General features: G+C 45.2%; 1 long non-coding RNA gene across 1 annotated transcript in view; it reads right to left on the bottom strand.

The window, feature by feature from the left end:
- Positions 1 to 24,902, bottom strand: part of LOC140599228 (uncharacterized) — a 33,925-nt gene extending 9,023 nt beyond the window's left edge. The window contains exon 1 of the long non-coding RNA XR_012001913.1: positions 24,625 to 24,902. This is a non-coding gene — a long non-coding RNA (uncharacterized lncRNA). The remainder of the gene's footprint in view (positions 1 to 24,624) is intronic.
- Between the last annotated feature and the right edge of the window lie 2,788 nt (positions 24,903 to 27,690).

Here is a 27,690-nt window from a genome sequence, read left to right on the forward strand (position 1 = left end):
CTTCCCTGGTAGCTTGCAAAACCTGCCTCACAGTCTGGAATTGAAAGCCCAGGGACCAGGTGCCTCTTCCCAGATGCCCCTTTCCTACCTCATTCCTGGGTGTTCTTGAAAATACATTCTCATTCCTGTAGCATTCTCTCTGTCTCTGCCTTGTGGTCACACATGGGGTTATGAAAAATGCTAACCTATAAGGGAGTGGGGAGGATCCAATGAGACAATGTCCATGAAAGGTCTTTGAAGTGTTCAACATGTAGGGAGGTGCTGGCATCTCACCCAGGGCTGGAGCCACTCCTGGTCTTTCCCAGCTTCCCCGGTGAAGGTCACCTTTCTTTTGGCCTTGATCTGTCCGATTCAGCTGGTATCTGCTACCACCCTCCAGGTGGCTGTGGGGCTTCAGGGTTTCTGGACTTGCCCCCAGGTAAACAAGGGCAGTGGGAGTACAATCTGGATTTAGATAGTGTCTTCCCATCTAGAGCTGAAAGGACCTTTGAGACTGTTAAAGCCAACTCAGTAATTTTGCAGATAAGAGCCCTGGGGTTAGAAGGCTCAAGTCAAGTGAAGATATAAGGGGAAAGCACCTGGGTGTGGGCTCTTTGTTCCCAGCCCTTCCTTATCACCCTAATCTCCCAGGTCTGGTTTTGCCTCTTGATCCTGATTATCCCCCCTGGTGCTTTTGAATGATTGATGTGCACTATCTTATTGCTGCCTTACCTCCTGCAGAAGGCTCTCTCCAGGTCTGGGGGCTACTAGATGGATGATTAACCCAAGGACAGGAAAGGTGTGTAGAGCCCACAGGACTCAGATCTTGGGCTACACCCTTACTCTTTCTCACTGTCATCCTCTGAGCATTTCTGGAAGGAAATGGGACTGTGAGTTACTCAGAAGACAGCCCTTGGCATTTCCCAGTTTATAGGTATCTTCTGGACATTCTCATTTGTGACTTTCTGATCAGAAGCATTTCAGTCTGAAGAAGACCTTCAGGCAAACCACGAGCAAACAGGTCTGGGGTTTTTTGACTCCTGTTGTCTTGATTGATCTAACAAACAGCTTAGGGCATTCTGATGTGGTTCACCTATAAAGCACACCCTAAGAAACATTGGTGTATGGGTTGCTGAGCTTGGGCAAACCCCTTACCCACCATAAAATGGGGATAAGACTATCTACTTAATAGCGTGGCTGTGAGGATTGTAGAAGATGATGGAATGTGAAATGTTTAGCACAATACCAACGCATGGGAGGCACTCAACACACGCTCTCCGTTATTGCTATTAGGATTATTTTCAGTGGGCCACTGCTCAGCCAGGCTCCTTGCTACTGCTTCCTGCTTCAAATCTTTGCCTGGTCCCAGAGATCTCCCGTTAGTCTTGCTCTTCAACCCTTATCACTTACTCCCCAGCATAGACTAAAATGCCAGGACAGTCACCACTCCCCACCACCCTCCCCTGCCCCACTCCTCAGCCACACACACACACACACACACACACAACGTGTGCTTCAGCTCTGCACATCGCCTCCTGCAAAATCTGGTTGTCAAGGTGTTGAGGGTGTTAATAGAAATTGTCTTTAGGTGGGCGAGATTGTAGGTGGGGTTTTTTCATTTCCTTTCTTTGCTTGTCTATATTTTCTGATTTGTTTGTCATGGGCATATACTGCATTTGTGCTAAGAAAATATTATTTTTAATTTCTTATAAAATCAACTCACTATCTCCAGGAAAGTCTCCCTGAAGGGTCCCACTGCATCCTGAGCACTCCTTTGAACTTCCTGTCCCCTCAGCACTTCACGCTTGCCTACATTCGTATTCTCTTGTGAGTTGGTCCGTGGATCCTTTTAAAGGGGTTTGCACCTGTGAGCTATGTGAGCTAGCAGTAGTCACCTTGAGAGGAGAGGCTGGATCATCTTTTCTGTTTGTCTTGTTCTTTTTTGTTTTTTGACAAAAAGTTTTGAAACAGCTCATCTGTTTCTTTTTTTTAAGTAGGTGCACAGCCCAACCTGGGGCCTGAACTCATGACCCTGAGATCAAGATCTGAGCTAAGATCAAATGTCAGATACTTAGCCAGCTGAGCCACCCAGGTGCCCCTTAGCTTGTCTTGTTTCTTAGCTGACTCTAGCTCTCCAACCTCCTTTCTGCACCAGTGAGTTCATGACCTAGAGAAGTTAGCGGTGCTTGGTTAGATCCAGGCTTGATCTAGCCAGCTGAACTTCCCGTTGTTCCAATTTTACTGGCCTCGGAACTAGGGCTAGCAGTAGAGTGCAGTTTCTGGGGAACACTGATGCACATACAGGGCAGCTTTCAGCAGGGATTGGCTGTGTCATGGGGCTTAGGGCGCATCTCAGCCTGGGCATGAATTTAACCTGGATCTTGCAAAATCTCCACACAGCTACTTGTGTAACACAGAGTCTAGGGTAACAGCCATGGGCAAGAGAGAGTGAGGGGCACACAGTATATGGAAGTGCTGGGAGCGTCATACTAAGGGGAACAGTCTGGAAAGTCTTCAGAAAGGACATAAGTCTTGGATAGACCTGAAGGAATAGGTGAAGACACGGAGGAGTGGGCGCATTACTGAGGAGAGAAGGCATATGGGCTGGAGGTTAGGAGCTGGCTGGTGGGTTAAGTGGTAAAGAGGTTAAGCTCTAGAGTCAAAAGACCTGGATTTGAGTCATTAACAAACTATGTGATCTTGGGAAAATTTCTTGCCTTCAACGAGTCTGGGTTTTCTTATCTATGTAATACACAGCTAAAGGCAGTTCCTTCCTATTAGAATTTTTATGAGGAATTAACGAAATAATGCTTATAAAATGTATTTTAAACACAAATGCTAGCTAAGGTTACTATTATTTATTATAATTATTATAAATACATACTTGGCATTTGTTTTCCAGAAGAATCTCATTGCATCTATTCAGACCCTTCTTTCCCATGCATTTGTTCACCTGCATTCATTCATTTAGTACATATATTGTTATTATATGTAATAATCATATATTTATATATGTAATAATGATATAACTAACATTTAAATAGCATAGTCTATGTGGCAAATATTGTTCTAAGTACTTTATACATACAGAAGTCATTTGATCTTCCAAATAATGCTTTGAAGTAGGTAATATTATCATCCACATTTTATCTAGGATGAAATGGAAATACAGAGAAATTAAGCAGTTTGCCCAAAGTCACACAATTTGTAAGTGACAAAACTAGAATTTTGATTCCATCAGAATCCAGGCTTGTAACTCCTTAAGACCCATGCTGTTTTCAAACACTCTGGGAAGAACTGGAGGACAAAAGTATGAATTGAATATTAATCTTCAGGGAGATAGTAACCGGGAGGAGTGAGAAGATACTCAAGATTGTACCCACCCAAAGGTGATTGCAGCTGCCTGGAAGTCTAGGTAGAATCCATGCAGGGCTCTGGAAATGCCTGGATTTTCAGCTGTGACCAGTCTGTGTATCAGATGACGTCCCTGTTGAAGGCTCTCCAAGACCTCATTGTAACTAAGTGCATTGCTGATACCTCCTGGCCACAGTTGGTGCCACTTGTCCCATGGAAGGCTGGATGACATAATGTGGGTGGATGGAATATAAACCTACCCCACTAATGGTTGGAAAAATAACTCAAAGTACAAAGCCTACTGAATGTGGGTTGGGCCACTGCCCCATTGGGTCATTGCATCATTCACTGGCTGGCCATCTATTTTTTAGTTCTGTGCTCTGTGTGGGATATTACACTGAAAACATGTTTTTCTGCCCCCCTCCTGAGCACACTTCCAAAATCCCTAGGTTGGCCCTTCCCAGCTTCAAATGGCTTATGCTTTAGTATAAAGATTTAGAATGTTGGCACTATAAAAATCCTAGATAGTGGTATCCTGGAGCTGGCTCATACTAAGTGGTAATAACTGATTATTGAATTTTCCGAATTTTGCAAATCAATGCCAACACGCTCGTTATCAAGAATTGCATCATATAAACTTATAGTTAAATAAAACATATTAAAAGTGAAGGTGACAAATACTCAAAACTCATTGCTTCATAATTACTTTACCATATGGTATGCTACTGCACCCCAACTCCGCGTTCAGTGATGTGACATTGGTGACTTGAGTATAGCCACAGTAGTAGTATTTACACAACGGAAATCAGCAAAACACTACAGATCAGCACCCTCTACTCCCAGACTATTGTTAAACATTTCCCTGTGCACTGGCTAGAGATAATCACATCTGGTGATTTTCACCATGTTTCAGCCAAGGAGCTCCCCTGAGAGTCCTTGCTTGCTGCCTGAAGGAGGAAGAGGTGGAGGTGTTGGGCAAAGTGAGAACAGGTGGGGCTCCCCCCAGCCCCGAACTAGGCCAGTGACACGTTTGTTTGTTTGTTTTTAATATAACTTATATACAAGATTTTGTCCAAGTAGTCTTTCCACACTTACAAATAATGGAAAGTGACTAATCTCATCTAATCTTATTTTACACTATAGGAAACAGTTTAGATCCAGAAGAGGGCAATGACTTACTCAAGGTCTTGCAGAGCCTAGTCCACTGAGTTCTGGGAGGGAGCCAACAGCCTAGTCCTCACAGCAGGAGACAGGCTCCCACAGACACTCTTGGGAGCTGCCCTCGCAGCTCCTCCTAGATGGGTGGTCCCCCCAGAGTGGTGTCTGCTCTGCCGCTTTGCCCTAGAGGTGGAGTGGACGCTTCGCCAAGCTTTGCAGGTGGTTTTCTCTTATCAAGAGGAACACTTCCTGATACCACTGCAGAACTGGCTGCTTTTCTGGATCCATATTCGCTGATTTGTGGCCAAGTTGAAAATCTTACCCTCCCAAACAGGTTTTTAAATTTGCTCAACTTTCGATTGGGGAAATCTGCTTAAAGCCTTTAACAAACACACAAAACAAAATAGCTGCTTTATTTCTTATTAAGCAAAGGCAGAAATGGATGTCAAAGCCCGTTGGAGAGCGTGTAGGTGTGGTGGCAGCAGGGGTGCGGATGATAGAGGGAAGAGGGGGAGGCAGGCAAAGTGGGAGAGAAGATTAAAAAAAAACTTTAAAAGAATAATTTTTAAGGGTAAGAAAATTTAGCTACAGGTGTCAAGGAGTGTCCAATTTCTTGAGACTTCTAAAGTTTTGCCAATTGCTTCCTTCTAGTATAACTCAATCACTTGTGTTATCTGTCAGTTGCACTTTCTATCAATCCTTGTTACCCAGCGCCCAGTGAGTATATGGATGTGTTGCCCAAACACATCTTTGTGTGACACCATGAGGGAGACTTCTGCAGTAAATGTTATATAAGTTTGCTAGGGCTGCCATAACAAAATACCCCACACTAGGTGGCTTCAGCAACAGAAATTCATTTTCTCACAGTTCTGGAGGTTAAGATGTGGACACGTTTGGTTTTTCCTGAAGCCTCTCTCCCTGACTTGCATGTGAGTACCTTCTTGCTGTGTCCTCACATGGCCCTCCTCTGTGAGTGAACGTGTCTGATGTCTCTGTGTGTCCAAATTTCCTCTTCTCAGGACACCGTATTAGATTAGAGCTCATCCTAATGGCCTCATTTTACCTTAATCACCTCTTTTAAAATTTATCTCCAAATACTATTACTTTCTGAGGTAATTCATACATTGAGGTTAGGACTTCGACTTATGAATTCGGGGGATACAATTCAGCGTATCACAAGTATTTAGGAACCATTTATCCTATTCTACATGAAAAGGACCCCAATCACATACCTGGATATTAATGGTGCCCCCTCATTGACATCGAGGGGCTTTATCATGTACACAAATTCACTGCTACGCATTGGACTGAGAGCTCATCAAGTGAAGTGCTTTAAAAAAAAATCTTATGTTGGCTTAAAGAATTTTGAAAGCTCTCTCTCTTCCAAATTGCCTTTTTGTTTGTTATGACAAGAATTTATTTTCATAGGTGGGAAGTCCTCAAAGGATTTTCGCTATTAGCAGAGACTGCTGATGACATGGAAACAGGTTCGATGTCTGAACCTGGCTGAAAGAAGTAGGGAGGGGTCATTGATCAAGGTGAATAGGACAGATGAAGGTCAAACTGTCCCCTCTAAAACGTGTATTGAGTGTGCTTCCTCTTGTGTTGTGTCACCCGTTCCTTAATTCTTTTAGTCCTTGTCAGGTATCTAGAATGGGCTGGCCAACTGCAGAGACAGTGATATTATCGAGTCCTTGCCTTTATGGGTTTATAGCTCAGCTATGTTAACTATTTAAAAAATGATTCAAAGAAACCCAGTCCTTGCCTTACAAACAGAGATGATCTGACAGGGATTAGGAAACCATCTCCATGGCCAGATTGTGTCTGTTAGATCTGCCTAGACAAAAATGGGTGCCCACTTCCTGCTTCTCTGTACCCAGGCAGCTGGTGGTGAGGCACTGGTCCAGTGCTTCTGACCATGTTTGCCAGGAAATAGACGAAGCAGACCACAGTTTCTCTCACATCTCAAGAGGGTGCTTCTGGTGTACATTCTTCCAGGTGGGAGGAGCTCTGTTGGTGCAACATTCCTGCCCTCCGTCCAGCCCTTCACATACTCCTTCCCAGGGGAGGTGAAATAGCTGAGCTGATTGGTACGTTTGGAAACCTTACCAAGTTTGACAGTGCATGGACCAGTCCCCACTTCTCTTTTTTTTTTGGGAACAAACTGCCCCCAGGGAATGTTTTATACTCTGCATTTCTAGGGACAAAGTTTTCCCTGCTGGGGAGGAATGTGGTTTCCCAGAGCTGCCTGTGACTGGCTGGGTAAATTGGCCTGATGTTGTTTACCTGCCTATGGTGACACTTGCTAATACAGATGTATCCGAAATAAGGGTAATGGTTTGAGTTTGATATGCCAGCTTTTTCTTGTTTCTCTGTTGATTCAGGAATCTGGTGAAGTAACTAGGGCTGGTGACATGGATTCAAACTCTCCTTGTGCTTCTGTCTGTCACAATGCCAGTTGTCGGTAGGACTATCGGTTGCCCTTGAAGCATTTCACATCTATTTCTCATGTGATCCTCACAACAACCTGTTGACAAAGACAAGGCTGGATTTATTGGCTGAGAAGCTAGGGCTGCAACTATTGGTGCTTCCAACCTATTCAGTGATATGCACAGAAAACTGAAAAAAAAAAAGCATATTATCTATCTATCTATCTATCTATCTATCTATCTATCTATCTATCATGTCTGGGTTTGTACCCATATCCATACCTTACCATGGAAAAGGGATGAGGCTGCTGGCCCCAGAGGTGATAAACTCAGAGTTTCTGGCTGCCCTAGGTCTCGCCTGCCTATTCCAAGCATTGAGAAGAGTGATATCTCAGCAGCTGGAAACCCATTCCTTGCCCACCAGTTGGGAAGTTCGAGCTTAGAGAAGTATATTAACTAGTTCAAGGTCAAAAAGTGACTCAGATTCTCTGAGTCCAAATCTAAAGAGCCTCAAACATAGACTGAAATGGGGGTGGCATTTGTTACCATCATTCAGGCTCACTAGAGTTTACTGGCACAGAGAAATTTCAAAGGGAAGGCCATTCATTCCCGTCTGTGTCCACTGGACCAATCCCTGTCCAGGGATGCAGTCTGCCTCCTATCAGGTCTTTTCCTTTCTGAACCAGAGCAGATTTTTCTAGCTACCTTCTGGAGAAGGGAGTTCAGGGGAGTCTGCACTAAGGTCTCCAGATCTGGGCTAGTGCTCCACCATGGGGAGCCAGTATCTATTAGATAGTTAAGGAGCTTCCCTGCTTCTAAATACAGGTAAAGTGCTCCTCTCTAATGTGATCATAATGGTAGATGGTCCATTAATTTTGAATATTACTTAAAGGGTAACCATGAGAAATGTACCCTAGACTTCTTATTTTAACTTAAAGCATGTACAAGTATGTTCAGACATACTTTTTTAAAAAGTTGGGTCAAGGCATTTTCTGGGTGCAGGCTTCTATTACCTGGAGTTTTGTTTTATCTTTCCTGTATTAACTATACTCACAATCCATTTGTCCTATATATGCTTATCATGTTCCTTCTATGCGCCTGGCATATTCTAGGTGCTGGGGATACAGCAGTGAACAACACAAATTCTCCACACTCGTGGAGTCTATATTCTATTGGAATCTCCTGTCAGTTTCAGTTCAGGTTTCTTCGAAGTAGAAGGAGAATTTAAAGACCCAAGGCTATCCAAGTACAGATCATGCTAAGATGTTCAAGATTTTTTTCCCCTAGTCTTTTCCAAGTGTCTTTCCCATGCTAGCTCAATAGGATTTTCAGTCATTAGGACATTATGTTTTCCAAAACATAAAATGTCAGTTTACATTGGTTTTCACAACAATTAAATTACATGACCCCTTGTGAGCACTCAGCTCCATTTGTGGGAACAGAAGTACCCAAGAGCCCCTGAGAGTACCTCTACCAGTTGAGCATCTGGGCTGTGGGCACAGTGCGTTTTATACAGGAAACAGAGAACATCCGCTAACTTGGTGATTTGGTTAGGAGGAGGGCGGTTTAAGAGCTTCTCCCACACTGCTTCACCTGTCCTCCAGACCAAATGCACACTACATTTTGAGGGTGGCTTCTGTCGCTCTTTTAGTAAAGGGCTCAAGTACTTATTCCAAAGCTTTACAAGGGTGGGGGGAACCAGCAGTAGTACCTTTGTTGGGCTAGGTTTTATAAAATTGTGTATTTCTCTCATTACTATGGCTTGGCCTTTATTTTCCGGCCTAGATTTCATGTCAAGGAGCCCTCCTATTTATTCGCTGAAAATGTCCCTTCCAGAACCATTCATGATAAAAAAAAAAAAAAAAAAAGGTACAGTGTTCAAATAGGCCATCTCTGATGTCCAACTTTCTCCCCAATGGTAGAGGTGAAGTATTCAGTTCCTCCTCTGTAAGAAAACACCTGGTCTGTGGGAGAGCTGGTTGCTCTCTCATCTGTAAAAGGCTAGGAAGAGAGTATGTGCCTGTATATCCTGGCAGCAGCCCACCAGGAAGAGCAAAACATATTAGAAATGAACAGGCAATAATAATGATAAGAAGTCAATGATAAAGATTGTTCAGTGTCCCACAGTGCTTCTAAAATGACAGTGACATGATAGAGATTATTTAATCTGATTCATTTAATGTTATACATGCAGAAACACAGACACTTGAGGAAAATGACTTGGGAGAAGACAGAGCTAGTCCAAGGCAAAGATGGAGTAAAAAGTCTCTGACACCAAGTCATTTGTTCCTTCTACTATCCCTGCTGTTCTCAAAGGAGGATCCATAGACTCCCAAGGATCCCTGCAACACTTCTGAGGGGCTCATGGAGTTATGAAGGTCTGCAGTTGATTGTTTTCACCTTTTGCACCATGTTGACATTTGCACTGAAGGTACAAAAGCAATAGTGGGTAAGACTCCTAGTTTCTGAGCATGAGTCAAGGCAGGCACCAAGGCGTACTAGACATCACTGCCACACACTTGCCATAAAAAACAAATGCCAGTTTCACTTAAGAATGTCCTTGATGAAGCAGTAAATATGATTAGTCTTATTAAATACTGACACTCTTCAAAATAATCTGTGTAACGAAAAGGAGAGTATGCATAAATACTTTTTATGCATTCCCAGGTATGATGGTTATCCCTAAGAAATGTAATGGGGTGGGGCACCTGGGTGGCTCAGTGGTTGAGTGTCTGCCTTTAGCTCAGGGTGTGATCCCGGGGTCCTGGAATCGAGTCCCACATCGGGCTGCCTGCATGGAGTCTGCTTCTCCCTCTGTCTGTCTCTGCCTCTCTCTCTGTCTCTCATGAATGAATAAATAAAATCTTAAAAAAATTAAAAAAAATGTACTGGGGTGATAAACCTGTGAGTTGAACTAGCCATTTTTTTCATGAAACATATTTCTTTTCTCTTTCTTTTGCTTGAAAGACTAAATGACAAAGAATGCTTTCTCGGGATGGGTGTTTGGCAGACATTTTCTCTAAATGAACAAAGGGAACCTGTCACTTCAAGGAAATACAACTGATAGTATTTGTTACCAATGATAAAATTTGAACTTGCAAGGGAAAATGCAAATTTTGGAAACTTGTATCTACCACTGTGGAACTTTACAGCTTCCTAATATTTAAGGACGTTTCTAATGAGATAGATTGTGATATTAATGAATGTGACTTTTAATAAAATATTGTGTAATGCCCGGGATCATGCCCTGAACCAAAGACAGACACTCAACCACTGAGCCACCCAGGTGCCTTTGTTTTATTTATTTCTAATCTAATTTTTATTATTTTTCTTCTGATTTTTCTGGGCTTAAACTACTTGTGATGAAATGTGTGAACATTTGGAATTTCTTTATAATTCAATAAACAAGCATTTTCTAATGACCATTGCATGGTATTACAAATTCATACATGGGTAAAAGATCCAATCAAAGTGCATGATAAACCAACAGATTTTAATGTAACAGAATATGAAAAGTTCATTGATATGCTTTCAGATTTCACTTTGCAACTAACCTTTAAGAAACTTGCTACATTTTGGTGCAGTATCAAAAAGAATACCCACAGTTATTCAAAAAGACTATTAAATATTCTGTTTTTCCAGTTATATATCCATGTAAAGCCAGATTTTCTTCACACACTTCAACCAAAATAACATATTGCAAACCATTGACTGCAAAAGCAGATTTGGGAATCCAGTTACCTTCTATTAAGCCAGACATTTAAAAAATTTGCAAAAATATCAGTGTTACTCTTCCCACTAATTTTTTGGAAGTTTTTTTTTTTAATGAAAATATGTTATTTATGCTAATACGTAGTGGATTTATTTTTGTTATTTTTAATTAATGAAACTTTTTAATAAGCATTTTCTACTGATAGACATCATCTACTTAAATTTTAAGAGTGTAAAATGGCCCTGAGACTAAAACATTTGAGGACTGCTACCTTACACCAGCTTGCCTTCCAGAAAGTGGACTGAAGGAGGTACTTCTTTCCCCTTTACCCAAATAAGCCAGTGCTGTTATGGTTTTATTTTTAAATCCAACCAGCCCTCTTCCTTGAAAATTGTTAAGTAGTAAAGAAAACTGCAGAAGAACTACAGATTCTTGAAATCAAAGGACCAAGAACAAAGAGAGAAGGCAGAAGAAGCACACACACACACACACACACACACAAAAGTTTCTCCAGAGCTGTGCAAGGCTGACCAAGACACCTTCTGGGCAGCCTGGTGGGAACTGCCTGCTTCTTTTTGCATCATTGGCCTGATCTCAAGCCCACCCACCCACTCCTACTCCCTAAGTCTCAGCACTGCACAGGAATGATATTTTCAGGGGCCTCCAAACATAAATGGATGAATTAAAGCTTTGGGCTGATCCACACCCCACACCCCTCACTCTCAATGCTCCCTCTGGGATGACGGTGCAGTGAAGGATTACTGTCAGACTGGGCCTCCACCAGCAACTTGTTCACAAGCTTAGGCCCGAGATGAAAAGGGAAGGCCCCAGTTTCTGGACTGAAAAGAAAATGTAAATCTCTCACAGGCCACATGCCAGAAGCTGCCAGGAGACCATTTCCCTGTTAGTAAACAAGGCCTCCTGGGCCATCTTTCTCTTCTTTAATAACCTGTGGGGCACCTATTGATTGCCCACGCTGGTCCTTCATAAATTATAATAGGTTGCTCCGGAGCTGCGTGGATGGGAAAATTGGCTCACTAATACCTCATGCTCATGGAGCGCAGTGTATTGCGCCACATAAACATGAAGAATATGTAACATCAGGTGCAGAGAATGCACAGGAAACACTTGGAGCGGCCGCAGAGGCTTCTGGGCATGCTGCAGACTTTAATTAGCCAGTTTCTTCCACTTGTACGGGAGAGCGGCAGAAAGGCAGATTACACGCCTCCTCCTGCAGAATGCTCTGCTTTCAGCTGGGGGCGGGGGGTAGCTCAAGCTCTGGTGGGTGAGAGATGGGTCTGCTCTCATTCCTGCCCCCTCACCAGGATGGGAGCCAGCAAATAGGAGGGAACGCTTATGCTTGGTGCTATGGTGAAAAGAACACTTATGGTTAGGAATCAAGACACACTCTGACTCTGTGCTCCGTGCCCCCTGAAACTGAATTTGAATCAGTTAAAGGACATGGTGGCAGGTACAGGTCTGCAACTATCTCTCCCACCTCCAAAATCTGGCATCCACCATTCCCCCTAGCGAGCACCTTGCCCTTTAAGTGAGAAGGGAGGCCACGGAACTCACAGCTTGATTGGAAATGTAGTTCTCACCCCTCTGCCTTCCTGTGCCCCTCCTGACTTGGCTTCTGAATTTAAAATTCATTTCACGGGGCACCTCTCTAAAGTGGAGAGTAAACAGAAAACCACGCCAGCGTGGCTTCCCATTCTGCTAAAAAAGCTTGGCATCCACATGCCTACACTTGGCAGAACCTTCAGGGTTTCTCTGACTTGAAACAGGCCCTGGGCAATTAGGTCCACTGATGCTTCCCCAAGTGAGCAACACCGTCTCTGCAGTTCCACGTGGCCCCTTTTGCCACTGCATTAAAATGGACTAGGAGGACAGTGTGCATACACCCATGTTTTCCTGCCCCTTCCCCTGGTCCTAGAAATGATATCTGCTACTCTGGGATGAAGCGTGCAAGGGGTTGAATGGTGGCCACGCAGAAAATGCATCCACGACATCCCAGAACCTATGCATGTGACCTTAACTTGGAAAAAGGGTTTGTACAGATGCAATTAAATGAAGGATCTTGAGATGAGCTGCTCATCCTGGATTACCCCGGTGGGCCCGAACCCAGTGCAAAATATCCCTATACAAGACAGGAGGACAAAACACAGATACAGAGAAGTCCACATGGAGATGAAAGCAGAGTGATGCAGCCACAAGCCAAGGAATTCCTGGGCCACCGGAAGCTGAAAGACGCAAGGTGTGAGGATTCTCTAGAGCCTTTGGAGGGAGTGTGGCCTAGCTAACACTGTGATTTCAGACTTCCGGCCTCCAGGACTGTGAGAGAACACATTTCTCTTTTTTAAAGCCACTTAGCTTGTGGCACTCTGTTCCAGCAGCTCTGGGAAACTACTACAAGTGTGCTTCCAAGGATGGACCCCAGCTCGGGTATTTCTTCCACAGGAGATGCTTTTTCCCTCCCAAGGAGAATATGCCTGAACAGCAGCCTCAGTGTCCAGGTCAGCAACCAGCTCTCGGGGAAATACAAACACCTAGATGGGGCTGTGGCTGAAGATCTGCACTGGAGAAAGCATCTGGGGGATGCTTTCAGCATCTCTTGCTGGCAAGGCATTGGAGAAATAGCCTAATTTTGGAAATAGACAGACCTTGTTTTAAAACTCAACTCCACTATTGGCTTTGTGACACTAGACAAACTACTTGCCCTCTCTGTGCTTCAACTTTCTTATCTATAAGATGAATAATAACTCCTACCTTACAGGCAGGAGCAGATCCAGGATCTGAGACATGCATATTTTTTGATACCTATTTATTTAAAAAAATTTTTAAGGCCATTTTGTTTATTCATGAGAGACAGAGAGTTAGACCGCCTATGGAGCAGGGAGCCCAATGTATGACCCTGGGATCACGACCCAAGCTGAAGGCAGATGTTCAACCAAATGAGCCATCCAGGGTCCCCTTCTGGAGACCCTTTTAAAGAAGAATACAAAGCTTCAAACCCAAAATTAGAGGTGGGGCCTTGAAAAGGCCTTGTGCTAGTGAGGGGCCCCGAGTCTTACATCGAGCCGCCTCTGCTTCCAGGGTGTCCTGAGGATTGTAGATAAAAGCGTGAAGCTCTAGACAGCCCTGGCTCCTACTGTGAGCTTTGCAAGAAGTAAAGTTGGATGAAGAATCCAACGCTTAAGTGCCTACTGAAAGGCACATAGATATTTTTGCGACACACAGAAAATTGTATGGTAGGGTACATTCCATGGCAGGTTGCTAGCTGTTGCCTTGACATCCATTTTCCCTTTCTTTTCCATAACAGAAAACTGACATTTTGGGGGATGGCCGTGTGCTCCACTAAAGCCTAGCTTCCTAAGCAGGTTTTGCAGAGAGGTGTGGCCAAAAGACTAGGTTCTGGCCAAAGAAGTATAAGCAAATAGAGGTAAGAGACTTCCATAACCATCTTTCAGGAAGGGAATTGTGCCTCCCTCATCCTCATTTTATATTCTTTTAGGATTGGAATCCTAATCCTCATTATCTAAGAATATGACCTTATTTGGAAATAGGGTCCTTACAAATGTAATTAGTTAAAATGAGGTCATTAGGATGGGCCATAATATGAGATGAGTGGTGTCCTTATAAAAAGGGAAAATTTGAATACAGATACAGGAGGCAGAGAATGCTGTGATGCTTTTATAAAGGAGGAACATCAAAGATTGCCAGCAAATTACCAGTAGAAAGGGGAGAGGTATAGAATAGATTTTCCTTACAGTTCTCAGAAAGAACCAACCCTGCTGACAACTTAATTTCAGACTTTTGGCTTGCGGAACTATGAGAAAATAAATAAACTTCCTTTGTGTAAGCCACTAAGTTCATGGTAGTTTGTTACAGCAGCTCTAGCAAACCCCTACAGAGAGATATGCCCTTCACCAAGTTTCCATCTTGCTGCCTGGAAGGCAGAGAAGAGGGCTGGTCCTCCATTAGCCATATTGGCTCATGAGGAGGAAGTAGAGGAAAGAGCTAAATGGAGCCAGAGACCCTAAAACTTCATGCAACTGCCAGACTTGCCTTGGACCGCCTACTTTGTTTTCCCAGAAAATAAGTAAACTTGAAGCTTTTGTTGTTATTGTTTTGTTTGTTTTCTGAAACATAATTTTAACCGATCTTTAACATATCTTAGCTGATACATAGTTATTCTCTGGGGGAGGATGAAGATTGGAATATCTGGTAAAGGAATTTTTAGCTTTATCTGTAATGTTTCAATTTTGATAGCAGAATACTCATGTATTCTTTTGTAATTAAAAATTTTTATTTTATAATAAATAAGTCACAAAGAAAAAAAAAAAGAGGGATGACCACCTATAGATTAAGAGAGACCTGAGAAATATATTAACCAGTTGCAAGGTATAAACCTGTTTTGGCTATTGATTTAAACAAAAAAAACTTTTTTTAAATTTATGAGATAACCAAGTAAATTTTAATATTAATTAGACAGTTAATATTATGGTATTAATTTTTTGTGTGCTAATAATATTGTAGTTATATATTTAAAGTGCTTTTACCTTTTAGGCTCTAACACATTGTTTTTCACCCTCAGTGTTATTGTTATTTTGGGCCAAATAATTTTTTTTGAGTATAGTTGACATCTAATGTTGCATTAGTTTCAGGGGTACAACATAGTGATTTGATGAGTGTATACATTATGCTAGTATAGGTACCATCTGTCACCATTCAATGCTATGATAGTTTCACTGATTATCTATTATCCCCATGACTTATTCATCCCATAACTGGAAACCTGTACCTCCCCCTCCTTCTCACCCATTTTGCCCATCCCGCACTCCCCTCCCCTCTGGCCACCCTCAGTTTGTTCTTGGTATTTCTAGATCTGATTCTGCTTTTTGTTTATTCATGTTATTGTTGTTTAGATTCCACTTATGAGTGAAATCATATATTTGTCTTTCTCAGTCTGACTTATTTCACTTAGCATCACACTCACTAGGTCCATCCATGTTGTCTCAAATAATTCTTTGTCATGGGAAGCTCTTTCATACGTTGTAGGATGTTCAGCAGCATCCCTGGATTGTACTCACTAGATGCCAGTAGTACACCTCTCCCCCAAGTTATGACAATCAGTAGCATCGCCAGACATAGTCAAATGTCTCCTGGGGGGCAAAACTGGTCTGGGTGAATTTCTCTAAAATTTAGAGAAATTAACTGGAATAGTTATGGGTGAAATGATTTGATGTTTGGGTTTTGCTTAAAATAATCTACATGATGGGAGTGGGTAAAATGTTCCATAATGAGAAGTTTAAAATACATTTTAAAAAGTGTGGGTCTATTTGTACTTTTCTTTTCATCAATATGGTGGACTCATTGTGAAATCTCTTCTCACTACAAAATCCGAATATACCGGATAAAAAAAGTAAATATTTACTTCTGTGGTCCAAGATCTTGTATCATGTCTCCTAGTGACTCTCAACATCCAAGGCTCTGGGCCTTTCCTACTGTGGGCAGGACAGGCCCCCTCTCCCTCATCACTAACTCAGATCTGCCCTGGGGATTCCCTAGTCAGGGGCCCCACTTGGGCCTGAGTTACCTGGAAACCTACTCCTGAGGCTGCCTCCCACCATTTCTCTCTGGGCCTCCTCCCTCAATCTCCAAGCTCCAGGTCAGACAGGGTATGTGTAGAGCCAGGTTCATTAGGACTTTGCCTTGCCCAGCCAGCCTGTTGGCTTCCTGCTGACTGTTTGCAGAAACCTTATGCCCTCTGCCAGCACCAGGCTAGTCCACTCTGTTTAAACACACACCACACCTGTACGCATCTCCACCAGCTGCTTCACTTGACCATCTGCTGCCTCACTTGGCCACCTGCTCAGGAGACTCCAGGCCCCCCTGGGCCTCATGTTTCCCTCGGTGTCTCTGCTGAGACTGACTTTCAGGACCTCCTGCTCCTCCCAAGGACTCCGCAGTTTGGTCAGGCCTCCCTGGTGACTGAGCTATGTTATCACCTGAGTCCACCAGGGGTCAGTCGGAGTGGAGGTCAGAGGAGAGGCCTCTGAACTGCAGCAACTGAGGTTGGAAGTTTTGGGTTGAGGGGCCACACAGGGCGGGATAGGGGAGGGGTTGGGGATGGGGTGGGCTGCAAGTGGGCTCCCATCAAGAGGTGAGAGGCAGCCTGCTGGGTTCACAATGCACCTGGCCACAGACCCTAGGGCAGGGTAGGACATGTTGGAAGCAGGCAGGCCAGGGAGCCCCACCTGCAGGTGCTGCCCGGACCAGCACGCTGCCAGGGCAGGGAGAGGGCCCAGCTATTTTTACTCGGACACCGTTTGACCACAGGAGCTGTTTTCAAGGGTGGGCGGTAGCTATTTGCTAGAAGGATCTTTCAGGTAAGAGGGCGCAGGAGGCCTGAGCAACCACCACTTCCTCTACCTTTCTGAGTGTGCCTTATTGACCCTTGATCCTGGTTCTTCTCCGTTTTCTGCCCCTTGAAGAAGTAGGCAAGGTCAAGTCTAGCCACCTACTTGCCTGAGAGGCAGGCATGGCCGCTGGTGCATTTCCAGGGCACAGAGAGCTGTGGGTGGACTTCCAGGAGGAGCCCTTTCCCTGCCCCTCACAGAAATGGCAGGATGTGTGAGTCGGAGAGCATGGGGCTCAAATCCCACATCCTCCACATCCTAGCTGTGGATGCAGCAGTCAAGGTGCTCAACATCTTCATCCTTCACCTTTCCCCTGTGAGACGTGAACATGCAAAATGAGAATAATCTCGCCTACTTCATAAAGTTATTGTGTGAGAACTAAATTAGATTATGTATATGTTTATGAATATAACACATATTATGTACCCGTATAATGCAAAACAGGACAGGAATGAGTAATATGACCTCTCTCAATTGTTTTCAAACTCCTCTTATTAATGACTCTCTTTTTATGTCAGGGAGGTGGGGGATAGTCCTCAGTCTACACAAGTGGCTCTTCCTTTCCTGCTAGCATCCCAGTAGATACCTACCTATGATGTTTGAGCGGTCTGCTGTAGTCCTGCCTATGTCTGTGACCGTAGCTGTCCATAACAGTAGCTTCAGCTTATTGAAAGCTTGCTCATGGACAAAGACCGTTTTCACTTTCAGGCCCTGTTGTCAAGCAAGTGAAGTAGACCTAGAGCTGGAAGAGAGCAGGCTGGCAGGAGGTGGGCAGTGGGGAGCTATTTAAGATGATGGAGCAAGAGCATCATTGAAATAATCAAATATGAGCAAACAAGACTAACATTTTTTGAGGGTGGAGACTTACTGACTTCTCAGAGATATTTGGGGTCAAGGATCACCAACATGGATCACCAACAAGGCTTTGGTTGTAGACACATGTTGTTTTCACCTTCCCACCATTCCCTCCCCCACGCTCAGCACCAAATGGCCTTTGGAAGCCACACACCATTTACTCTCTTTCCATGTAGTCCAGGAGGAAATCACCTCATACTTCCCCACCTCAGGTCCAGGGCAGGTATGTGACCCAGGCTTGGCTAACCAGTCATAGTGATTGGTTGGGGAGTAAGTCTTTTGTTCAGGGAGGGTCAGTGAGAGTCAGCACTGAGACTTTTGCTAAAAGAGATACTCTTTTTCTCTGTGGAGTTGCAAAGCTGAGAAGGTGTAAGCTGAAAGCAGTGGTGGCCATCTTTGTCGCTGCCTGGGCAGAGTCTCTCTGCCTGAGAACAAAGACAACAGAGAGAAGAAGCAGATCTGAGAGGTGGAAACACGCAGATTTCTTACTGCCCTTGCTGGGCATGTGGAGCTAGCCATTTCTGAAGATTAGAGCTTTAAAATAGGAGCTAACATTACCTTTTTATTTTTTTTAAAGATTTTATTTATTTGACAGAGAGCTAGAGAGAGAGAGAGAGAGAACAAGAAGGGGGAGCATCAGGCAGAGGGAGAGGGAGAAGCAGGCTGCCCGCTGAGCAAGGAGCCCGAGATGCGGGCTCAACCCCAGGACCCTGTGATCATGACCTGAGTGGAAGGCAGACGCTGAACCGACCAAGCCGTCCAGGTGCCCCTAGCATTACCTTTTGAAAGGCAGCTTGCATTCGGTTTCTGTTCATGGCAACCAAAGGGGTTCTGACTAATTCATCTTTCTATTTATTTTTTAGTTGGATGGAAAATTTGCAATTTTTACATTGTGGCATAAAAACAGAACTCTGACATGTTTGACAACATATTTTTGACAGTTCTATCTATTTCTGACAAAGACGTGCCGGGAAGTTGTGGGAACACATCCCCTGTGTCTGTCCCCCTCCTTTTATTCAGAGCTACATAAATGTATGCTAATGATCTTATGATGACGACAGTCAGAACTGTGCTTCGAGAAGATGATAGCAGGGGGGAGTAGGATTAGAGTAGGGAGAGACAAGAGGCAGGAAGACTACTCAGGAGGCCCATCTAATGATTCAAATGAGAAGTAATGAGGATCTTCACAAGGGGCTAGCCACAGAAATAGAGAGGAAAGACCCTGCAGAGGTCAGATTGGCATGGTCTGGCAACAAATTAGAGGGTAAAGGAATAAAAAATGAAGTGTTTCCATCTAAAAGGTGGAAGGACCTGACCCCCACTTTCTGCATTGTTCCTGATTTCTCTCTTACTACTCTTTCCCTTGCCCATCTGCCCAATGACGCTGGCTTTTGAATTTACTGTGCCCTCTGCTTGGCACACTCTTCCTCCAGATAGTCCCTGGTTCATTTCTCATTTCCTTTAAGCCTCCACTCAGATGATATTGCATCAGAAAGGCTTCCCTGGGGTGCCTGGGTGGCTCAATTAGTTAACTGGTTAAGCATCTGCTCTTGGTTGTGGCTCAGGTTACAGTCTCATGGGTCCTGAGATGGAGCCCCTGCACCCCCTCTTGTCTGGCTCCGGGCTGAGTGGGGAGTCTACTTGAGCTGCTTGAGGATTCTCTCCCTCTGCCCCTCGATACCTCCCTACATGCACATGCGCTCTCTCTCTTTCACATAAATAAATACATCTGAAAAGAAAAGAAAAGAAAAGAAAAGAAAAGAAAAGAAAAAAGAAAGAGACTTCCCTGAAATCCCCCCGAATGGTCTGTTATGGTGTCTCCCATCAGCAGCGTGCCTTATACCTGCTAATCTTTCTCCATGGTACCTAAGCCCTCATTGCTTATTGCCTACGTAGCTATTTATTTTCTGTCTCCCTGGACTTGGATGTAGGCTCCATGAAAGCAGCAACTTTTGGCACTGCAGAGTTCCCAGAACCCAGGACGGAATCTGGCACAAAATAGGTACTCCGTGAATGTAAACAGATAAATCCCGAACAGCTGGGACAATGGCCTGTTGTTGACAAAAATGGCAACGGTGAGAGCTGAGTGGTGCAGGGTTGGTGGAGTGGAGAGTGAGGGAGCCAGTCGGTCCAGACCCTCTGGAACTTCAACTTAGGCTTGCAGACAGCATCATCAGACTGGTGATTGAAGGACTGGGCTGCAGCTCAGGAGAAGCCAGAGGTGGGGACCTAGAGAGGAATTCTGCTCCAAGGGCTGGCGCCCACCGGGGAGTCAGGAAAATCCCTGAGGAGGCCCTGGAGAGAGAGATGAGACCTGGGGCACCCACAAGTCTTGGTTTGCCCAGGAGTTCCCTGGTTTAAAAACTAAAAGTCTAGCCTGAGGACCCCCTCAGTCTCAGGCAAACTGCAGTAGTTGGTCACCCTAAGAAGGCCCTTCCACTGAGGTAGAAAGAGGGGAAGGACCACTTGAAAGATAGAGGAAGAGCAGCCCGGAGCTTCCTCAGGAACTCGAGGAAGGGGAAGGCTCTGGTAAGGGCAGGTCTCTGTCCTCCTCTTCCTCCCCCCAGACCAGTTTGGTTCTGCCCTCCTGAGGCCGAGAAGGCTGAATTACCTCTGAACTTCCCCCCACCCCACCGCAGAATTTACAGCTTCCTGGTAAGCTGGGGAATTTGGTTTTGTTCCAGGCCTGGGACCCCAGCTCCAACCAACCGTAGCCTAGTATGGACTCTTAAATTCTGGTTTCCAGGGGCTTCAGTGATGCCCAAGGTAAGTAGTTCTAAGCCAGTGATCATTTTCTGCCTGTGCTAGGGGGAGTTTAAGAGGGTAAACAACTCTGCATTTGCCTAGCCACGGTGGCTGAGGGAACAGGAAGCTGCCTCTCCTCTCGTAAACAACACTGGCCAAGATTAGTAGCACTTGTAAGGGGCCATTCTTAGCAGTGGGCACTGAATTGTGCCCCGAATTAATTTCAAGTGAGAAAAATGGCTGCTGGGTACATAACAACACACAAGAACCCTAAGGGGCATCTTCAAACCTCCTTCTGGATTTGGTAGGAGAGTGAGTCCTGAACCAAGTATTTGGAGCCTTAGTTATTTACGATAACCAGGAGCAAACGAGGCAATAAATCAGAAAATACCTTAAGTTGTATAATTTAATTAAACAATTAAACTTGGGTAATTATTTTAAATGATTACATAAATACATGGTCTTATCGTTGGGCCTGGCTTGAAATACAGAACTCTCAGTATAAAACATGGTCCCTGTCTTTTGAGAACTTTATGGCTAACCTAAGAGGAAAGATATACACCAAACATATGATAAGAACTTAACTATATTTACTAAGCAGCATATAAGGAAGTAGAAATAAATGTTGTGTCACCTCCCTGACTCCCTCATCCCCTCCCAGTTCTCTAACCTACAACACACATATCAACCTTCCTTCCCAATGAGCTTGGTAGAAAAGTGCTCTATGTCATCCAGGCCAGACAGAGCACAGTAGTGTTTCCAGCCATCTTTTTTTAGCCGCAGACCGGCTCTGGGAAGAAAGGGTCCTGAATGCGGCAAGCCTGAGCTTAAACACCTTGCCTAGAAAGTTAACTGAGTAACTATGACTAGGCCCTCTACTTAGGGCTTGTGCTGCATTAGGTTCTGTGGAGGTCTAAAAGACGGTCCCTCCCCCTTCACTGGAGTGAAAAACCTAAGGTCCCCAAAACAAGGCCCCATGTGTTTAAGTGTCAATGTTAGTTGTAAGGGCAACAAAATTCTAGAAAAGGGAAATGTTAATATTTTAGGCAGACTGTGTATTTTGTGGATGGTGGGCCATGAGCTGGATAGACTGTCAAGACAGAAGGAAACTTGGTGAGTCAGAGTGTAATTGAATGAGAGTGGCATTCACTCTGGGAAAGTATCAAGACTTCCTGCCGAGATCCAGCTTCCAAAGGGTGGAAAAATGTTTTATTGTTCCTTAAAAATATGGATAGCTTTAAGTAGTATTAAAAAAAAAAAAACACAAAATATGGTTCTTAAGAAGTTAAAAGACTTAAATGGAGAAACCTCCACACCTTAGTAGAGAACCTGGCACTTAGGCATTTAAAACCCCCAGTTGGGATCCCTGGGTGGCACAGCGGTTTGGCGCCTGCCTTTGGCCCAGGGCGCGATCCTGGAGACCCGGGATTGAATCCCACGTCGGGCTCCCAGTGCATGGAGCCTGCTTCTCCCTCTGCCTGTGTCTCTGCCTCTCTCTCTCCCTCTCTCTCTATCATAAATAAAATAAATAAAAAAAATAAAACCCCCAGTCCTTGTCCAATAGGAAGGTCCACTGTGCTACAAAGAAGGTAGTATCTGAGCTAGTGGTACTGTCTTTTACTTGAAGCCAGTGATGTCAACAGTGAGTTAACGGCACTGAGGCCACCACTGCTGCCACTCCCAGAAGCTTTAGGTTTTCACCAAAGACACCATCGTTGTCCATTAAAGTTTACTCGTGCTTCTGTGCTAGGCCACCTCACTGGGCTCTTGCTTCCTAGGATAAGAATCCACCTGCTGGAGTTGCTTCTATGACCCCGGTCCCGGCTGGCTCTGCAAATTGAGGTGTGTTCCTTATCTACCTTCACTTCTGCTTCTCCCCGAAGTGCTACTTGTGTGCCCCCAATATCTTAAGAAAATTTTGCATGACTGTGCCTGATTCTGCTCTTCGCCATTCCAGCCCTCTCTTCTTAGGACGTGGTCACACCCACAGGATGCTGGATGGGAACAAGCTGGGAGGCATACACCAGCTGTTGCTCAAAACCACTCCTTTCCTCAGAGGTCAAAGGCATTATGATTAGTGGCAGCTTGGGTTTGCCAGTGTCTCCCTTGGAAAGAGAACTTCCTCATTGGCCTCTTGGTCCGTCATATACATTGCTTCCTGATAGGCTTCCCCACTGTTTCTCTAGATAAGGCTGGACATATCTGGGCCCCAGCAGAGAGAAAAATGAGACAGTAAAAGTTAAAAGCATAACTTTCTTGGGGCCTTCAGAACTTATCAACAGAAAATTATTGCTGAGATGTCAATATAAGAACCTCTTGGATGAACATTAGGAAAAAAAAAAAACAGTGGAGAGGACACTGACTGAGAACATTGGTTAAACACAGAGGCTGAAAGCCCTAGCCTTTGAGAATAGATGGGTGAAGTTGTACCAAAACTAGTAGCAGAGGAGTGCTCCACAGAGCTGGCCTCTGTGTGTGAATGCGGAGCACTCAGAGGACCTGCAGGAGGCTCCCTTTGGGGCTATTGGATACAACAGGGGCCATCCCAGGGCTAGGGCCCCTGCTAGGAACTTTCCAGTACACTATCTCTAATCTTCAGACAACCCTGTACTACTGGAAAAAAAAACACCTGCCCACACCCACTCCCTCCCTTACTCAGCACTCGGGGGCCCATGAGAAGAGCCTGGTCTCAGAGCCAATGTAATCTGGGGGCCCAATGAAGCACAACGGGCAGTTTTGTGGTTTCGATGGAGCTTTTGCATGTGTTCGGGGAGAGTGGCTTTTGCAAGAAGAGGGACTGGAGAGAGTTGAATTGGGTGCAGAAGATAATAAGAAGAATCTGTGTTTCCTCTCAAGGGTGGGGGCAGAGAAGAAAGAGGGCAGAAGAGAAAAAAGAGGAGGTTTGTGAGCATGTTGGGAGACCAAAGCCAGAAGCATGGAAGAAGCCTGGGGACCAAGAGACTCAGAGAAATGATATTCATGTTTGGGTACACTTGACTGGATGTAAATCCTTCCATGCTCTGTTCAAAGGCCTTGGGTGAATGAGTTTTTGTTGAAATTAAGAAAACGGCTGAGCTCCACTGCTAGATTGACATGGCACAGGTCTGAGGCAGGGTTTGCTGCACATTGGTAAACATTTCCAATGTCCTTAGAGTCTCTGCAGAAACAATCTTTCCAAACTGATCCACAACATGGGTGTTCCATAATTTTCTTTACTCTGCAAAATTGGGCATTCTAGTTGTTTCCAGCCTCGTTTTGTTTGTGCATACATTATTTACTGAGCCACAATTTAGTCACCCCAAAATAATATCAGACAATCCAGACTAACTAGGATTCTCAAATTCTTGAGAGACTGACCATGCAAATGAACAATGGCCAGATCATATGTAAAAATTGAACCCTGACCCCCAACCCCTGCAGCAACCAGCCCAGGAAGGTAAAACACAACCTCTGTAGTAATCAGCCCGTAATCACCCACTTCCCTAAATTTTGCCTAAGCTTCCAACTCAGGACCAACCAGAGAAAGCCAAATGTACTCTCTGAACCAATCACACCATGTGCCTTGCTCCTGGTTATGCCACCTCCGGCTGCCCGCCACACCGACTTCCAGCCGGAGCATACCTGAAACCTTCTCTAGTTTTCACTGTGGAGCTTTCCTGCTCTCCTACTTGTCTTTGAGTCTCTGCCAAGAGCAGGCGGTGGTGGCTGAGCTCCTTGCCATAGCAAGCTCTGCATAAATAGCCGCTGCTGCTCTTTGCTTGTGCCCACACTGGGTGGTCTTTGCTTGTGTCCACATACTCCTCACAAGGCTTGTGTCGGGTTAACCCGGTAGACACTGAACCCTGAGGAGTGTCACAGGCAAAGCCCCTGTGGCAGCAGGGCTTTTTCTACCGGGAGCCATCGGTAAATACCTGGCTATTTCTAGAAGGATGTCTAAGAGAAAACCCCCGCCTCCACAGCCCACACATACCTATCAGCCAGGAGGGCCCTGCGGCCCGGTGCCTTCCTCAAGGGTGCACAGCAGCCACAGCAGCAGCAGGAAGCCACAGGAAAAGAACTGGGCTGCGGAGTCCTAATGGCTCAGTCTGTCCCAACTCCACGTGGACAGTCTGTGGTGCCCACCAGTTACCACCGCGAGCACTGAAGTCACTTTTCAAAGCGTGGTCACACAAACTCCACCGGGCCAGCCAGGGGTTAGAACACTCAGGCGCAGTTGTCAAAGCAAAGAATTACGTGTCAGTGACTAGAAGTCAGGGCTGCAGGTAAGCAAGGGCCCAGGAGGACAGCCTGCAGGTTAACCCTTTGTGGGGAGCCTGGCCGGTCACCTCACCAGCGAAACCAGCTGCACAGCGGGCAGGATGGCATGAGGGGGAGGGCCTGGGCGTGGGGTTCGGTCACACTGAAACTGGGTGATTTTCTCTCCTGCCACTCCGGGGGCTGGGGCCATGCCGTGGGCTCCCGCCGTGTGGAAGGCAGGGGAACCACGGGGAGACTGATTTCCTGATGAGCCACTCAGTGTTGTCAAGCACGGCCTTCCCTTTCTGCTCCAGGGCTTTCGTCCTCTCCTGGGGGCTCCTTCTGGGGGAGGGGAGGGGAGGGTGGGGGTCCTTCTTCAGTGCCACAGCAGTTGCTGACATTCTGGACTCCCAGCGAAAATTCTGAACAGATCCTTTTTATTTATTTTTAGATTTTATTTATTTACTTGATAGAGAGAGCCCACAAGCAGGAGAGGGATAGAGGGAGAAGCACACTCCCCACTGTGCAGGGAGCCAATCCCTGGGACTTGATCCCAGGACCTGGAGATCATGACCTGAGCTGAAGGCAGATGTTTAACCCACTGAGACATCCAGGTGCCCCTGAGAAGCTCCTCTTTAGCTCTACATTTTGAGAAATGATGCGGCTGCAATTTGAATAGTCTTTTAAAGTCTGTTAAGCACCAGTTACAAAACCCACTTGGTTTAATCTCTGCAAACCTTCCAAGATGGTATTATCGTTATCCCTCTTCTGAGGCTCAGAATATTTAACTGACTTGTCCAAGATCACACAGCTAGGAAGGTAGGCAGCCAGAGCCCTCCTGGCTCCAAGCTCCAAGATGCATACTTTGGTGATGGGACGTCCAGCTCTTAACAGAGCCTGAGCTGTTTGCCCTAAACTTCCTGATACTGTAGAGGGTGGGGAGTTTGAGGCAGCAGTGGGATGGGGTTTGCAAAGCTCAAAAGGAGGCCCAGGCTGGAAATAGCCTCTGGGTTCTCTTCAAGCCCCAGATAGGGAGTGCCTAAGTGAAACCACTCTTCTGGTATTTGAATGGAACAAAAAGCAGGAAATACTAGGAGTTGACCGGTGGCTGGGATGGCCCATAACATACACTTTAACTATAATGAACTAGTCATTTCCTGGAACGTTTAAGAAAAAAGTGACTGAGAAGGCTCCGGCTCCCGGCCACCAGCCCAGCCAGCTGCAGAGAAGGAAACAAATGAGTTTCTATAGATGGAATCCTTTGTTTCAGTACAGGTTAATTGTGGTTATTTTGTAAGCAGGGGTGGGAGAGTTAACACCTTGATGCTTCCCTCATGGTAATACTTCTGGAGGAAAAACTTCTGGGGGGGCGGGGACCCTGGAGGGGATTGCTTAGAAGAAAGATCCTAAGTCTGGAGAAATTGGGAGGTGTCAAATCAGATGTTGTGAAGGGTAAGGAGCCTGTGAATCTGGGAAAGAAAGGATATTTTCCTGGAAAGGGTTTCCCCTCTTTATTCTCTTTTCATGCCACTTTTAGGTAACAAGACAAAGTGATAATAAATTCCACCCCCAGATGAAGTAGGAATGCCCAGGGTAGTAGCAAGCCTGTGCACAGTCTGTCCTGGCTGAGTACAGAGGCACCCAGGGAGGACCAGGCCTGCTTCCCCACCCCTCCTGATGCCAGTACCACCAATGTGGCTAGTGAGCACCCCCTGGGAGCCGGGAAGGTGGAGATCCTAACTAGTTCCTCCTTCACAGCCTCTGCACAACTTTCTCCCACAGGCTCCTCACGCCTAGGGCAGCCTGTCCTACAAAGAGGTGCTGGCAGGGACAGCACGTGCGTTTAGATTGATTCTGTACTTGCTTTCCTTCTAAGTTACCCAGAATATGGTCCCTTAGAGTACCAGATTCCTTCCTTGCCTGGGAATAGGGAAAGAGAAGGAGCTGGAAGTGGAGGAAGCCAGCTTTCTGCCTTTCTCATTCTCCAGTCCTATCTTCTTCTAGTACCCTGGCCAGATTGCACCCCATGAGTGGAACCTTCCTGCTGATCAGCTACCTCTTCTGTGAAACTAGCATCAGGGCACCGGGTGGTATGGGGGTGATGGCCACCAATGATACAGGTAGGGGAAGGAGATCTCTCTGTGCCATCCTCACAGGGCTAGACTATGTGCTTCAAAGACTGCTTGGGATGCTTGAGGTGGGACTGAGTTTTGACTTGAAGACTTTTGAAATCTTTGTGAAGAGAATAGAAGACATATGGCGAACCAACAATAAACCCAGATTTTCAAGAGTCCCTAAGTGAGACTTGGGTTCTGCAAGAGGTAAGACTTGGATATAGCTTTAGGACAGATGGTTACTTAGTTCTGGGAAAACCAATGAAATGGCCCATTTATTATGTAAATGTAGAGATACAGTAGTTGTAAGGGAAAAGTGCTCTGAGTGGTGAAGTGAATGAGTGTTTTTATGTTGGAGTCTGATAGAGGTCTCTGTTATGCTTCTTTAGGAAAAAACTGGATTTAGTGAGAAAGGACAACTTTCTCATCCAAGCCAATGCCTCATTGAAGCTTGTCTATGTTTTTGTACAGCTCATAGTAGATGAAGAACTTGCTCCTGCAAGGCCTTTGTGGGTACCATGGGGACAAGCAACACAGAATTAGGGACATTCTATGTGGGGCTTAGTGCCACAGCCTGCTCTGATATCTCCAAGGAGAGACCCTGTTGGTCAGGACACTGGCATTCTCATGATGGGCACCATTAGCAATGAGGCCCTTTGGAGGGGTTCTCTAGAATCAAACATTTA

This window comes from Vulpes vulpes, chromosome 6 (genome assembly GCF_048418805.1).
Source record: "Vulpes vulpes isolate BD-2025 chromosome 6, VulVul3, whole genome shotgun sequence".
NCBI classification, from domain to species: Eukaryota; Metazoa; Chordata; class Mammalia; order Carnivora; family Canidae; genus Vulpes; species Vulpes vulpes.